Consider the following 15,880-nt stretch of genomic DNA (forward strand, 5'->3'; position numbering starts at 1 on the left):
AGATTAAGGTGTTGGATTAATGTGAGATTTATCCTAATGTTTGAATGGAAGTGAAAGTTAAAGTAAAGTAAAAGTTAAAAAAGTAAAAAAGTGAAAGTAATCTAACATTGTATTTGTATTCAATATTAAAATAGTTATTTACGGTATTTCAAATTTACTTTGTTGTTTAATTTTATAATCTTTTTTATTTATTGTCTATAATCTAACATCACAGGATTTAACGTAAAGTAACTACTGTGAATCGTCCATTATATTGACTCGTCCAAAATCCGAGATGACTTGTTCAATATTTTGAAAACACCAATCAGATTTTATAATTTTGTGACAAAAATAATTAATCATATTCATAGGTTAAATATTTATTAGGGTATTTTAGGAATAACCCATGTTATGTCGATGATAATATGTTTATCCCCATGCAAATGCAAGATTATGTTTACTCCCCTTGATCATAAGTCGGCAATATTGTGTTTTCTTGATGATTTAACGATGTAATTTTGATTTTTTTTTTTTTCAAAGAGTCCGACTATCCCGTACTCGCTCTTGGGAGAGAAGTGTCTACACAACCGTGAAAACCATCGATTCAAAATAAATCTTGATGTCGTTGAAAAAAAAAAAAAAAAAAAACTAAACTATATCAAGTTATTTAGAAACAACATCCGCCCCCCCCCCCCCCCCCCCCAAACAAAAAAAAATCTTTTCCAAATAGTATAGATACCCCTATATTCTAAAATTAATCCCCCTTTAACTTAACCTCCTCTAAAATACATAGAGTGACTTAAAACCCTCGTCTTTAATCTTTAGCCATAAATTAGTCATCTTCAAAACTAATCATAATCAAGCTTTTAGAAAATTCTTAATTTTTCTACTAGTAGACAAACCTCTTCACTTCCCATAAAATCCTTTCTGGTGTGAGAGAGAGACGATGGGTTTGGATATTTTGGGGGGAAAATGTGTTTTTTTATTATGCATTGAGATTCTTATAGAATCCAATTGTTATCCAGTGTGTTCTTACACTTCTCTCCCACGAATGAGCGTAAGATAACTAGACTCTTTTTCAAAATTCTCTTCAAATACTTGAAGAAAGATTTTATTGTCACACCAACTTTTACTAATGCCACCCCAATTCATATGTAAACCACCAAAGAAGTAACACACATCTTGGGGTGGTGTTAACAAAAGTAGGTGGGCACTAGAAACTCTGTACTTAAACTACCAAATCAAAATTTCAAGAAAAAACAACATTAATTTATGGTCAAATGGATAAACCTAGCCATGTATTATTACCAATTTAACAGGGAGTATTTCTAAATACCCTATTTATCATCTATGTAAACATATTTTAATCGACTTTATAATAAGAAAGATTATAATTATTTCTATACATAAATAATATTAAATTGTGCAATGATTTCTAATGCGCTCTCTAACACATGCCCCCATCACAGAATCGTAGATCATTTACCTCGAAATATGCATAATCATAAATCTTTTTTTTTTTTTTATATAACTAGAAAAATGATCTCTGATTCTGTGATGAGGGCATATGTTAGAGAGGGGGTGTCATATTATCATGAATCTATTAAATTTAGTAAAAATGGTTTGTCTTGGACAAATCAACTCAATATCGAAGGGCCGTTGAAAGAGTTATCAAAATTTTAAAATCATGATTCCATGATCATAATAGATCATTGATCAACAATGTTTTATTTTCAAATCTACTTGTTAGAAGACATAAGGGATCTTAGAGTGTCACACCTACCACGTAACATTTTCTTATGTTTGTTATCAGGTATTCCATTGGTGTAGCAAATTTATTTTCTTTAAGTGATGACGTTAGCATTTGTAAGTGTGCTGACATCACTTTACTGACATGGTAATCAATTATTTAGTTGATCCAGCTCGGCTTTGATTAGGATTGATTCGGCTTGTGTTGGGAACTCAACGGTTGGATCTCCATACAGTTGTGAATCCCGAGGAAAAAAATCTATGGTTCTAACTTATACTACGTCAGGAAACGTATGGGGACCGTTAGAAAATCACGACTCTTATTTTAAAATTTGCAGAAGTTGGGGGTAATTGGCACCTACCCTTTGTAATCACTGCTGGTTGCAAATAGTGTAGGCCATTTTGATATTAAAAAATCTGATTTTTGAGATTTAAAAGGATCTGAGTGAACCTGAAGGTGTTTTAAAGTATATTTTCTAATTATCTAAATAATGGTTCCCAAGGGTGACAATTACTTTTTTTTTTTTTTTTGTATTCTTTATTTATCCACTGGTAATAGGTTGGTTTTTTTGTCGACGTATTGGAAATAATATACATAATATATTTTTAAAAAATGAGATTTTTTTTTTTTTTTTTGATAATCAGGTATCCATGTAGACAACGGATCGGACCCATATCTAGGTTTTGTCAAGTCTATAGTCCACAGATTAGTCCTAGGACACATGCAACCCCCGCACATCACACACATCAGGTAAGTGAGGGTGTACCCTTGCGAGTGGCTCTTGAAGAATTAATGCTCATATTGGGTGTAGGACTCACGACATATGGTCATTAACTACTTATCAGTCCGAAATTGCCATCAAGCCGACCCCTCAGGGGTTTTAAAAAAAAAAAAAGAAGTTAGTATCAAAGACTTCAATAGAGAACATTGGTAAACTCCACTGTTGATGATTGAGAAAGAAAACGAGATAACTAGGATAAATTGATCAATGAGCCATGCTGATCATGCTCGGTTGTGGAAATAACACTACGATTGAGTGGTTTAGAAGAATAAGATGGCCCACCAATTAATAAAAACATGCATAAAATGGGACATTAAGATAAGATAAGATCTTCAAGTTTGGGGCCATGGGTTCACGACAAAGTAAAGCTAAATATTAAGTTTTGATGGGACAATTGGACACAAGTTGGTGAAAATATCTTTTTGAGTTAACTCAGTACTTAATGTTACTCAAGTCGATTCAACACCTTTGAGGTTTTGAGTTGACTCAATATTCACGGTGTATCCTCACCCAAATCGGCATTGGAAAGTCCTACATGCAATTGGTTGAGTGGATGGTGAACTCGACCTTGAAGGGTGGCCCCAAGGAATTCATTGCTTTATGGGATTTCGAACACTTGGCCTATCCTTCTTGAGGAGCTTATCAAGGCTCACCTTGCCACTAGGCCAATCCCTTGGGGTTAGGAACAATGTCACACTTGTATGGCTGGTAATGAGGTGTAAAAGAACTCATTTTGCGTCTTGAATATGAGTCTCTCTTGAATAATTTTGCGTCTTCTTTGAAGGAGAGCTTAGAAATTCTTATTTAGAGAGAGAGTTTCTATCTTTTTAGAGAAACTGATCTACGAATTCTTCCAAATGAGGGAGATTTTCGTATTTATAGAATTAAGGTAAATTGACTTTCTAACTATGTCAGCGACTTTCATTAGTTAGTCAAATTTGACCAATTTTAGTTTTGAGGACTATTGATTTTTGTGGGCTAAACTCAGTTATTTTGATATAAGGCCTAATATTTAATGTGGATCACTTGGATTTATTAAATCACGAGTTTTATCTAAGGAAAATTAAAATTTAAACTTTAGAAGGCATATCCCAATTAGTGATTGTATCGAACATTTGTCACATTAGCAGATACCATCGAACCTAATTTAATTCAATCGGATTGATATACATTTACTAAAAACTTAAAAACATGAATATAATTTTCCTAAATACCTTTCTTTATATTCATAAAAGGATAATAATCAAGAAACTTACGTTAGTCAAATTGGTTTTATTACAAAATCAGATCACACCCATGGTTTTCAATCTCGTTCAAGACTGAAATGACTCGTCCAAGTCATCTCGGTCTCATTAAGTAATGATATGGATTTGCACTGTGTCTCAATATTCACATCATCAAGTGAGATAAAAGAGATATATCAAACGATATTTTGAAAATCTCGGCCGAGTCAACCGAGATTTTATAGATTTTGATTAAAATAATTTTTTTTTTAGATTTTAAATATTTATTATATAAATAAATATATAATTTTTTTGTGAATTTTGTTAATCAATTTTTTTATTATTTTTTCAATCGAGACAATCGCTTTTGTTGAAACCCTGAACTAATCCTTGAGACACGTTCAGTTCCCTCCCCCTGGGGGGACCTCCAACGAGTAATCAAATTCAAGACTTCATCTTCGTGAGATATGGTCGTTGTCATCTCACCAACCAATTAATGGTTGGACCAAAATTTATTGATTCTAAAAAGTTTGAAAAGAAAAAAACAGTATTGTGGAAAGTTATATTTAAAAAAAAAAAATCTAAGCAGTCTTTAAGAAATGACTAATTAGATATTGACACGTGGCAAATGATAAATACTATGGTGATACAGAGATACCCCTCCTGTACTTATAAAATTGAAAAAAAAATTAAATAAATAAATAACCCCACCGTAGCCCTTCTATTTTTGAACTTTGTTTTTCTCATAGAAATACACCAACCATGTGAGCCCACTTGTATTGAATTATGTTACCTAATTCGTGAGTTCGAATTCAGATTCGTAATTCGTGATTCACTACTCGAGAATGAATCTGGTTTGTAGGGGTAGACAGAGATGAGGACATTTGAAGGTTGTAGCAATAAAGTAAAAAAGAGTATTACAATGTCCAATTTTGGAAAGAGAAAAAAATCAAGTTTTTTTTATTTATAATATCAACATAAGGATATTTTTGGTCATTTTTCATTAATCTTTTAGTAAAGACTAAGGTCAAAGGAGAATGTCATTATTTTAAAATTTTAGGGGGATTTTTTCAAATAATATCAACATGTGGAGGGGAATTTAAAAAATTAAAAGTGAAACAAAATTCGTTGAAATCGTTATTTTTTACGAACCCAGAGCGAATCGTGCCATGAACTAATTTAGTTCAAACTGGTTTGCAGTTCGGTTCCTTTTTAACGAATTGGATAAGCCAGGTGTTGAACGGCATCCCCAATTTATAAAATTTTATAATAGAAACATAAGGATATTTGGTCATTTTTCATTAATTTATTAGTAAAGATTAAGGTCGAAGGGGCATGCAAATATTTTAAAATTTTATGAGGATTTTTCAAATAATATCAACATGTGGAGGGGAATTTAAAAAATTAAAAGTGAAACAAAATTCGATGAAATCGTTATTTTTAACGAACCCTAAGCGAATCGTACCATGAATTGATTCCGTTCAAATTGTTTTGTAGTTCGATTCCTTTTTAACGAATTGGGTAAGCCAAGTGTTGCATGGCATCCCCAGTTTATAAAATTTTATAATATGAAGATAAGGATATTTGATCATTTTTCATTAATTTATTAGTAAAGATTAAGGTCGAAGGGGCATTGCAAATATTTTAAAATTTTATGAGGATTTTTCAAATAATATCAACATGTGGAGGGGGATTTTAAAAAATTGATAGTGAAACAAAATTCGTTGAGATCGTTATTTTTAACGAACCCACAACGAATCGTACCATGAACTGATTGTTCAAACTGGTTTACTGGTTCGGTACCCATTTAACGAATTGGGTAGGTCAGGTGTTGAATAGCATCTCTAATTTATAAAATTACAAAATTACCCTTACTATGCTTGTCGTGGCATGCACTACTCCTTGTTTTTGGTGAATATTTGAGAAAGAAATTTTATTGGTGCGCCAACAACCACTAAGGGTCCTTATTTTTTAAGGACACCCCTAAAAGTTAAAAAATTTGTTTTAGGCACTCCATGTTAAAATCAAAACTTTTAAAGGTTTTTTTTTTAACTTTGACCCACCCTTACAAGTTAGAAGCCAGTGGCATGCCAATATAACTTGCCCATTTAAGATACCCTTTTGTTTTCAAACTCATGCGTGTCCATGGTCTCTCATAGATTAATGAAAAATGACCTAAACACCCTCACATCTATAGTAAATTTACTCTAGTGGTTTTGAGAGTTCCAAAAATTAATATTTATATAAACTTAACATTCATAATTAATTTATAAGATCGCTTTAGAAATTTTACATAAATAGTCTAATTTGCTAGTTAAAATAGTAACTATCCTAGTGATATTCAAAAGTTAATTAATTATTTTATTAAAGGGTTGGGATTTGTTAACTTATGAGGAATCCCAACAGTTTAGATACAAAATTGAAGAGTTGAGATTTATATTTATCATGATAATACCTATCTGGGAGATATTTATTGTGGAGGGATAAATTCTCTGACTTATGAGATAATGACACATATCACTAAGGAATAAGATAATTCATTGGGGACTATTCTTTCGACCAGTGCATTGTAATTGCTCAGGTGATTCATCGAAGGAATTGGCTTAGACAAAGGTCGGGACAAGATTCTGTGAGTGAAAAGAGTTCTAATCTCTGGGATTTGGGTGACTAAATTAGAAGAGATTCTCACACAATCCTTATCCCAAAATAAAAGCAGATAAGAAAAGAAAATGTGCAAAATAGTAACTCCCCTCTCTATAAACAGAAGAGGACCCTCACATCAAAGGTACACAATTCTATAATACAAAAACTCTGCTAAAATTTATTTGGAACTAACTTAGACATCAGAGGCTCTGTGAAATAAGGAATATGGAACAACAAGGAATTCGAGAAAAAGAAGATCGTCGGATTAGAAAGTGAAGATCTCGATGTGATTACAAAAATCACCTCTACTATTGGCGTCGTCTGTGGGAACAAACAAAAAATACGACGTACACATGGAAAACATAAGGAACAATTATCAAAGGGTTATAACAAAAACTAAAGCAGCGGGGGCAGCAAAAGCTACTACATGAGTTGTAAAAACAAGAGGTACAACAACGGGAATAGCAACAAAAGGTCAAGCTCCTACAAACCAGGAAGCGCAAGGGAACCAAAACCTTATAGAAGACATCCACAACTTGCTAGCATAAATAAGGACAAAACTGCAGTAGAGTATAGAGTGACAATCGGAGGAGATTTGAGCCCTCAAAAGGGAGAATGAGTAACTGTGATAATAGAGGGTCAGAGGGTCAGAGAACAAAGGGGGCAACGACAACGATGTTGGTCGTCAAATCGGGAATCACGACCTCGAGATTCGGTTAAAGGGTAATCAGGTCAATAATGGGCAAAACGTATTACCCAACCCATAAACTTTGGGGGGAGGTAGAGGATTTTCTGAGGATAAAAGAGGATGCTACTGTCGAAAAGGGAAAGTCTATCATCTTACTCGCTCGATCATCAGGGACCTGAAAACGTCACTGTTCACATACGTGATTCAGAATTCTAAGTCCCAAGGAAGTTTCACATGCCCAAGTTCGACTCTTTTGATGGAATAAAGGACTCTATAGAGCACGTTATGCATTACAAGAACCTGATGATCCTGTATCAAGGGAATAACGCACTCAAATGCAAGATGTTCCTATCCACCTTATGGTCGGGAACTATTACTTGGTTCTAATGCCTATCACAAGACTCAGTTGAAAACTTTCAACAGCTAGAAGAACTTTTTGTGGCTCAATATATTCACAACAGGCACAAAAATGTCAAGATCAACGTAGTATTTTACCTAAGGCAAGAGGAAAAGGAGAGCATTTATGCTTCCATGACTCGATTCATGTAGCACCCCCAAATTTTAGTACGAATCCTCATGATTTCATACCAGAATCTAAACCACTAAAAAAACTCTATCCAAACGTGATATTAACATAAATACAATTATACAGTGATAAAAAATAATAATATTAATATAGCAATAGAAAAAAAATAATATATAACTAAAGAATATCAGAGTACGGAAACAACCTCAATTTTAACATGTGATCCACTTACAATATTTCAAATACGCATTATTAACAAAATGGACAAAAGTCGGGGAAACAAGGTTTCATGAGTGTAAAGGGTCCTAATCCCTAAGATTTCAAGATTTGGGCAACTGAATCAAAAGGGACTCTTAAAAAGGGAATCTCACACGATCCTTATCACAAAATAGAAGGAAATAGGGAAGGAAAACGTGTAAAATATCAACTCCCTCTCTAAAAATAGAGGAGTCTCACATCAAAGGTACGTAATTCTATAGCACAAAAACTCCACAAAATTTTGTTGGAACTAACTTAAGCATCGGAGACTCTGTGAAAAAGAACATGGAAGAATTCAATGAGAAGAAGATCGTCCAATTGGGAAGTGAAGATCTCGAGATGATCACAAAAATCACCTCTACAATTATCACAAAGATAAATCTCAACCATTGGAGTTTGTGATCCTAAAACTAACTACCATATTTCTCCCTTGCACTTCTGAAAACTATCATCATATCCAACTTTTGCAAATAAAATATTCTTTTGTGTGGATCCAAAATGTTATTTATATTTAGATGAAAATAGTTCCTCTCATTAATGATTAAACAATCCTCATTTTTTTTTTCTAAAATCTAGATATCAGAGCCTCTTAGAGCATCCAATTAATCCTCAAGGCACGTGCAGTCCCTAAAGATTAAACAGTGAATGAATTGTATTTGAACAAGACGTATTTAAAAAACCAAAATGCCTCTAAAGATATTATTTTTAAATATTTTTTGTCCATTAATAGACCCTTCGAGGTGATCTTTAAACCTAATACTGCCTTAAAGCATCACTTTTCGTTTAGACGTGTTTAATCATAGCCTCCCAACCCTTTAAATATATCCGCATGACTCCTATCTTATATAGAATATTCGGAAATCTTTACTTAAACCAGCAAACCCTCTCTTTTTAAGATAATAAAGACAACATTTTATAAAACAATTTGTTGGGCATCCATGATAGAACCACAAAATGGGTTGTGTCCATGGTAAAAAAGGTTCGAATTCAGCAAATTATTCAACAGGGTCAATTCGGATAAGATCCATATAATAAAATAAAAACAATAGTACAAAAATGATATTTTTAGGCAATAAAATAGATGCTTTATGGACTAAGGGTTTCAAGAGATGAAGAATTGCCTATTAGTAACATAAATCACCTTAATCACTGAATTTTTCCAAATTTTGGGGAAATTTTCAGAGAATTTTGTGACATTTGTTGTGTCTGTTGATCTGCAAGAAGGTTCAAAAGCCCACCACAATTTATGAAAGCCTTAGCATATCTAAAAGTTCTAAACAGTGTGATTTATGCTGAATTTCATGTCTGACACTATGACTAAAGAAATCATAGAAGAACATCGTTTGCGAAACAAATCCTTACCTACATCTTGTAGATTTCAATATATGGTCCTAATTCAGATTATAGTCTTTTTTTGTATGAAAAAATATAAATTTTTAAGTCTGTTTTTAATGAGATCATTAAGCCTGTTTTCAGATTATAGTTGCAATGCCACAATTCAAGATACTTCAATTAATAACATAACTCATTCTTTGGGTAGCTAGTGCTCCTAAACATAGGAACCAAGTTTGGATTTGGCAATTATTAGATGGGCTTAGTACGGCTAAACCCAAGAAAATTTCAGAAAATTAGAGAAAAGTTCAGAAATTACACAAATGATGTTTTTGGGTTTCTTCCGAAACCCATCAACACCAACAACCCAAAGAACCCTATCTATTTCTTGAAATTTGAAGGTTGAAGAAGATGTAATCTTGAGGTGTGTGAGGGGAAGGGCATTAATCGCAAATCACCAATTTAATTAGCTGGTCCCTTATTCGGAGAATTTTTCTAATTTTTTTAAGAAGAAAAAAAAGATCATTAAATTTTGTGACAATGCTCCTAAGAACGTTAAAAAAAAAAAAAAAAAAAAAAAACACCCTTTTGGTATCCTCATGGTTCAAACAACGTTCATTCAAGAGGTAAGACAGTACAGATGTCATGCCAAACAAAAAGAAACTAACTTGTGCATGTTTTACATTACAGAATATGACAGTAGGGACATCACACCCTAATACTCTTCATTCTCCTTTAGCACTTCGGCTCTGACTACACTACACTAGAACTAATTATGTTGAAAAGTCATAGTGCGCTAGTAAGCCTAGACCTTAATTGGGTGCCCTAAGTGTGTACTAACATGCTACGGCTTTTTGCTCATTCATAGTTTCATTTTGTCAAGGTCGAAGCGCATCAGATTGGTCTTTCTAGAGGACCTCCAGTTGTTTGGCCAAACACTTTTATAGGTAGTGTAGTTGTTCCTAGGGATTCCGGAGCGAAACTGGTGCAACCTAACATGCTTTAGCCCCCAAATGGGGCCTCTCAAAACCTAAACCAAATTCATAACCACAAGCCTGAAGAACAAGGTGAGTGGATGAAATTATTAGGTTTGATGCCAATTCAACCATATAATTATATAGCTAGAGAGAGCCTCCCTCAAAGAACCATATCTAATATAGGCAGAGATCAAAAGGTTGCATGGAAATGCAATCCAATATTTGAATTGTCGATAACAAGGGCATCAATGAGGTGACCAAAGGTTGAGTATAGGTGATAAGCTAAAGAACCAAAAGAGAGTATATTGCTCAAGACCCAAGTAATGATGTGAGCATGGACTGTGTGGCTGACTTTGAGGATGGTGTGAAAGAAGAAGAGTGACAAAATGGACTGCTGGATAGAGGCATAGAGTTGTCCGAGAGAAGGGTTTGAAAGCGTTGGATATAGAGGTGAAAATGGGCCTAATTGTGCCATGTCATGTTGAGGTAAGGTTATTGTGAATATTTATCAAACCTAAACCCGATCCTGATCCACTTATTAAACAGTTAACACGACATGACCTGTGATAACCCGTTTTAATAAACAAGTTGGTTTGTGCCGTGATCAGGTTGGCATGAATAATCCTGTGAACACGAGACGATTGCAGCCTAAATACAAACATAAATATCATTGCAACCCAAAAACAATAAAAATCCTTGTCCACCAACATAAATTAAATGTTAGAAAACATAAACCAAGTTCCACCACCTAAAAAATGTACCACAACCATTAAATGGCTTAGATATGAGTCGGGCTATATGCGGGTCAACATGACACGATAATTAAACAGGTCCAAATGGGCAAACTGGTTGATGTCCTTAACTTGGACACGACCTGTTTAATAATCTGGTTAGATGAGTCAACATGATTATGACCTGAGCACGATTAGGCTCAAACCAAATTCATTAATTTTGTGTTGTTTCCGAGTCATGTTCGCTGGTCATTTTAAAATTTCCACCCCTAATTGGATAGGTGACTTGGCTTGCGAAGATCTTGAGGGATTAGATTATGGATTTTTTTTATACGTATTAGAGAATGCAATTTATGAGTTCTCCCCCAGATGTTGGATTAAGACTCCATGATGGTGCACTTGTCTGTTTTTTCTTCAAAAAAAAAAAAAAAAAAAAAAAAAGGGAGACGAAGAGAGCATCAACTTAGTTTCTTTTGTAATTCCTTGCACTTTAACATTGTAAAAGTGAAATTTTACTGAATTACATAAATGACGGTGTCAGCATGGAGTGGTTTAGCCTACTTGATTGGTTTGAGAGTGGTGTAGGACAATAAAGGAATGGAAATTGAGAGTAGAATAAGAACAAAATTAAGATGAAGAAAAATGAATCATGGAGTTGTAGAAGAGAAGTCAATACTTGTAATAAAAAAAATGGTGATTCAGATGTACCCATCCACCATGTTTTGGCGAATATTTGAGTTATCCCGTGTTTTCAAATTAATGACATGCCCCAATGCCCACTACGGGTGTAAGAAAAGCCCCCAAGCCCGATACCTAACCAGGCCCTCTCCACGACATTTTAACCATTGGAGTGTATTGGTGTGCACCCTCACACAATTCAAGCATGCTTTCATTCAATTGATATATGGTGTCTTTTTGAGTTGCAAACTTCTATGTGGATGACAATCAATAGATTAAAAATAATTTAGGAAAATGCTAGAGTGACTCTATAGGACACTGCGTTTGACACTAAGCTAATGTGGAGGTGTGCATGGAAATAGGGGTGCAACTTGGTTCGGTTTGAGGTCAAATTGGAACCGAACCGACATAGGTCAGTTCCACTAAATAAGAACCAGAACCGAACCAAATTCCATTGGAACCAAACCAACCCAAACCGAATTAAAGTCGGTTTGGTTCGATTCTATGGATTGCGAATATTCTATAAATTGTAGGTAATATTTTTTAATGAAAAAACAAACATAAAATTTCATACAATAAATCACAAATCTATTCATAAAAAGTCATTAATTTATTTATAAAAGATCACTAATCTATCTCCTAACTCCTAAAATAATTCATAATAATTATTATATTCATTTATTTATTGCATAGGGGTTTGGTTCTCGGTTTGGTTTGGTTCTATACAAGCTTGATCCGAGAACTGAACCAAATTGATCGGTTCTCCATTTTCGTAACCCAGAACCAAACCACCCCAGAGCTATCGGTTTGGATCGGTTCTCGGTTTGAACCGGACGAAGTTGCACCCCTACACGGAACCATGTATAATTCGTCCTCAAGATACTAGTGAGAAGCATCTACGGTTCTATGGACACCTCCCCATTAGCTCAGTGTTGAATGCAGTGTCCTGCGCCGTCACTCTAGAACGACTCAATAATTTACTATTAGAATAAGAACAACAACAAAGAAATTTAAATATCTTTCAGGTAATTAAAGATCCATAGAAGTTGAATTGAAGCAGCAAATATCAAAATGAAACCATAATTAATTGAGGCTCCAAACAAATTCCTTCAACCATCAAAATATCAATATTTCACATATTTCCATCAAATTTCATCATCTAAAACATTAAAACCGCCTCAAGTATTGTTGAAAAATCTAATCATTTCAAGACAAAATCGAATGTACACGTTTTATAACCTGATAATCGAAATACCACCATATCATAAAAAGTAACCCTAAAGAAATCCGAATAAAATGGGGGTAAAAGTACCTGAAATCTGAAAGAGATCGATCTCTTCAGGGGCCACCACTTCACTCCCAAAACCCCTAAATTCGAGCTTTCGAAGCCAAAAACAGGGTGACATCAAGAAATAATTGAATCTAAGACGAGTTACAAAAATTCAAAAAGGGAACTTTGGAGGTGCGGGGAATCGAACCCCGTGCCTCTCGCATGCGAAGCGAGCGCTCTACCATATGAGCTACACCCCCGACTTTAAGTAGATGATAAGTAAAGATTTATTAATTTCATTTGTGTTACTTACCTTCAAGTATTTGTTGGTTATTTTAATACAAAAAATTAGAATATTTTAGAATTTTCATATATTTGAAAATAATATAATTCTTTTTAAAAAAATTTATAAACCTTCCTTTAGAGCACCTATAAAATCTTAGAATTTTACTATGGAGCCAATTAGGGTGCTTGAAATATTATGCATGCGTTTGTTTCCATGTCGGATGGATCTAAGGGTTAGCCCATGGAATGGAACCTACATATGAGACACACATCCAACACATGGATACTAGAGGTTGTACATGCTATGTTGTCACTTGAACTCTTTAGCTCAATCCCACCCCAACAAAAAAAAAAAGAAAAAAAGTTGGGGCCTTGGTATTGAGTTTGCAAAGGTTGGGTTGCTTTCAAAATATTTTAGCCCATTGAATCAAAGCTTAAGTAGGACTTAATAGTGTTCAATGCATCCTATTATCATAATTTATAGATGTACTAGAGTTTGTCCATGACTATAACAAGGACATCATCTCTAGGGTTAAGGGGGTAAAAGCATAAAAATAAAGTTAGAGAGGTATTATTGAAAAAATTTAAGGTTAAAATGGTAAGAGATGAAAATCAATAAAATTGATTAAAGGGGTAAAAAGAAAATATAAGAAAGTTATTGGGGCCAAAGTGAAAGAAAATAAAGTGGATCCCACAAAACTGTACCTTGATGGAAGGTTACAAGACTAAAAGTGAAAACAAAATAAAATTGGAAGGGTATTATTAAAGAATTTTGAGGTTAAAGAGGTAAAATATGATAAATAATAAAGTAGATTAAAAGGGAAAATATAATAAAGTTAGGAGTGGAAAAGAAATAAAGTGGGCCCTACCATTGTTATTAAAATTTCTTGAGATTAAGAGAAAAAAATAAAAATAAGTAATAAAATGAGTTAAATAGGAAATATAATAAAGTTAGAGGGAGCGAAGAGGAAAGACAAAAAATACAGTATAGGTTTGATGAGACATTTGTTCAATCACAAAATTGTAGCTGAAGGGATATTTATCCCAATTCAAAAAATACAAAATTGTAGTAACTCAATTGTGTTTTATTATATAGATTTGTAGCATATATAGCTTAATCGGCTTAAGCCTAATAGGTGTAGAGAGTTGGTCCAAGGTAAAGCCTACCTCTTTAGGCAGGTTAAGGCTCAATCAAACCCACATTGACAATACCTAGTGATACGCCTTACTAAATGTTAATTATAACAACTTTTATGTATTCAAGGCAACTTTCAAAGTGGCCATCGATGACTCGACCACTTCTAAGGGTATCAATGTGTACCCATTTGTTTTACTATGAAATATAGTGAATGCATCTTCAATATCTGTCAATTTGAACAACATCACAATGTTAAATGGATCAAATTATTTGAAATGGAAAGAGCATGTTAAGATCGTTATTGGTTGTATGGACCTTGATTATGCATTGTGGGTTGATGAACCTCCATTACCTATTGATTCTAGTACGCTTGAAGAACAGGCTTTATATGAAAAGTAGAACCATTAAAATCGAATGAGTATTATGATAATGAGGTATTCTTTTTCTGAAACTATTCAAGGTGAAATTCTTGAAGAAGATAATGCTAATAAATTCCTAACAGAAATCGCAAATCGATTTCTTATATAGATAAGGTGGAGACAAGTACACTCTTAGGCAAACTGGTCACCATGAGGTACAACGGTCATGAAAACATAAGAAAGTACATTATGAAAATGTCTAATCTTGCTGCTGGAATAAAGGCATTGAATGTAGAATTCTCTGATGAATTTCTTATGCACCTCATCTTGTTATCCCTCCATATACAATTCACTCCCTTTTAAGAGAAATTACAATACTTAAAGGGAGAAATGGATTCTTAATAAACTCATCGCCTAGTGTGTGAAAGAGGAGGAAAGAATAATGCAAGAAAGGATAGAAAGTGCTCATTTGGCAACCTTCACTCAAGGAAAACAAAGCACTAAGAAAATAATAGAAATTCTGGATTTAAAGGTAAAGTAACTGCAGATGTTAAAACTGTTGAAAATTCATAATTTTATCATGTAATCTATTCTTATGTTTTGTTGGGGACAACTCAAGACCTCTTAAGTTTTATTTGTAAAATGTAGAGATTTTCTTAATTGTTAAAACATAAGCTAAAAGTGTTTTTCCCTTTTTTTGTATAAGTTGAAAGTCAAAGATTTTTTTAGTTTTCTTATTTTCTGAGAATTGTAAAGACAATACTTTCAAATTTTAGTCCAACATTAGATAAATAAAAGAATGGTACTCACCCAATAAAAGATCTCACTCTCTCACTTGCTTGAATGTGTATGAGATAGAGAGTAGACATCGCGCGCACATGGTGGCCTAAGGCATCATGGGACTACAACCCATTGTGTTTGAAGCCAATCCATTGAAAAAACCTTTAAGCCTCACGAGGGTACATGTGAAAAGCCCATTTTTACTAAAATTTGATTGGTTAATTTCATAAATGAGTCATTTAAAGCTCAAATGTCTCAGGTCATTTAAGGCCCAAATGCTTATCTTCATTTTTAATCCATTAATCAATTGAGCTTCTTTATACCTGAAATCGCCTCAACCTGGCCATCCGCTAAATAGCGAATAGGGGTTCAATTACATAAATCGAAAATTTTTAAAAGAATTGAGAGTCGCCACCTAGTTAAGTCTAGAAACCAAAATTAACTCCAAATGGATATGGGTCGGTCTACGAATCAGAGAGATG

At 33.7% G+C, this 15,880-nt stretch overlaps 1 long non-coding RNA gene and 1 other non-coding gene across 2 annotated transcripts; both read right to left on the bottom strand.

Moving 5' to 3' along the window:
* Positions 1-9,782: 9,782 nt before the first annotated feature.
* LOC147384232 (uncharacterized) lies at positions 9,783-13,060 on the bottom strand. The gene is made up of 2 exons (XR_015173123.1): positions 12,879-13,060; positions 9,783-10,235 (listed from the first exon to the last, which is right to left on the bottom strand). It is a non-coding gene; the product is annotated as an uncharacterized LOC147384232 (long non-coding RNA).
* On the bottom strand, positions 13,024-13,096 carry TRNAA-CGC (transfer RNA alanine (anticodon CGC)). Its single transcript has one exon. It is a non-coding gene; the product is annotated as a tRNA-Ala (tRNA).
* Between the last annotated feature and the right edge of the window lie 2,784 nt (positions 13,097-15,880).

The sequence above is a fragment of the Akebia trifoliata genome, chromosome 15 (genome assembly GCF_017979445.1).
Source record: "Akebia trifoliata isolate Shusen 1 chromosome 15, ASM1797944v1, whole genome shotgun sequence".
NCBI classification, from domain to species: Eukaryota; Viridiplantae; Streptophyta; class Magnoliopsida; order Ranunculales; family Lardizabalaceae; genus Akebia; species Akebia trifoliata.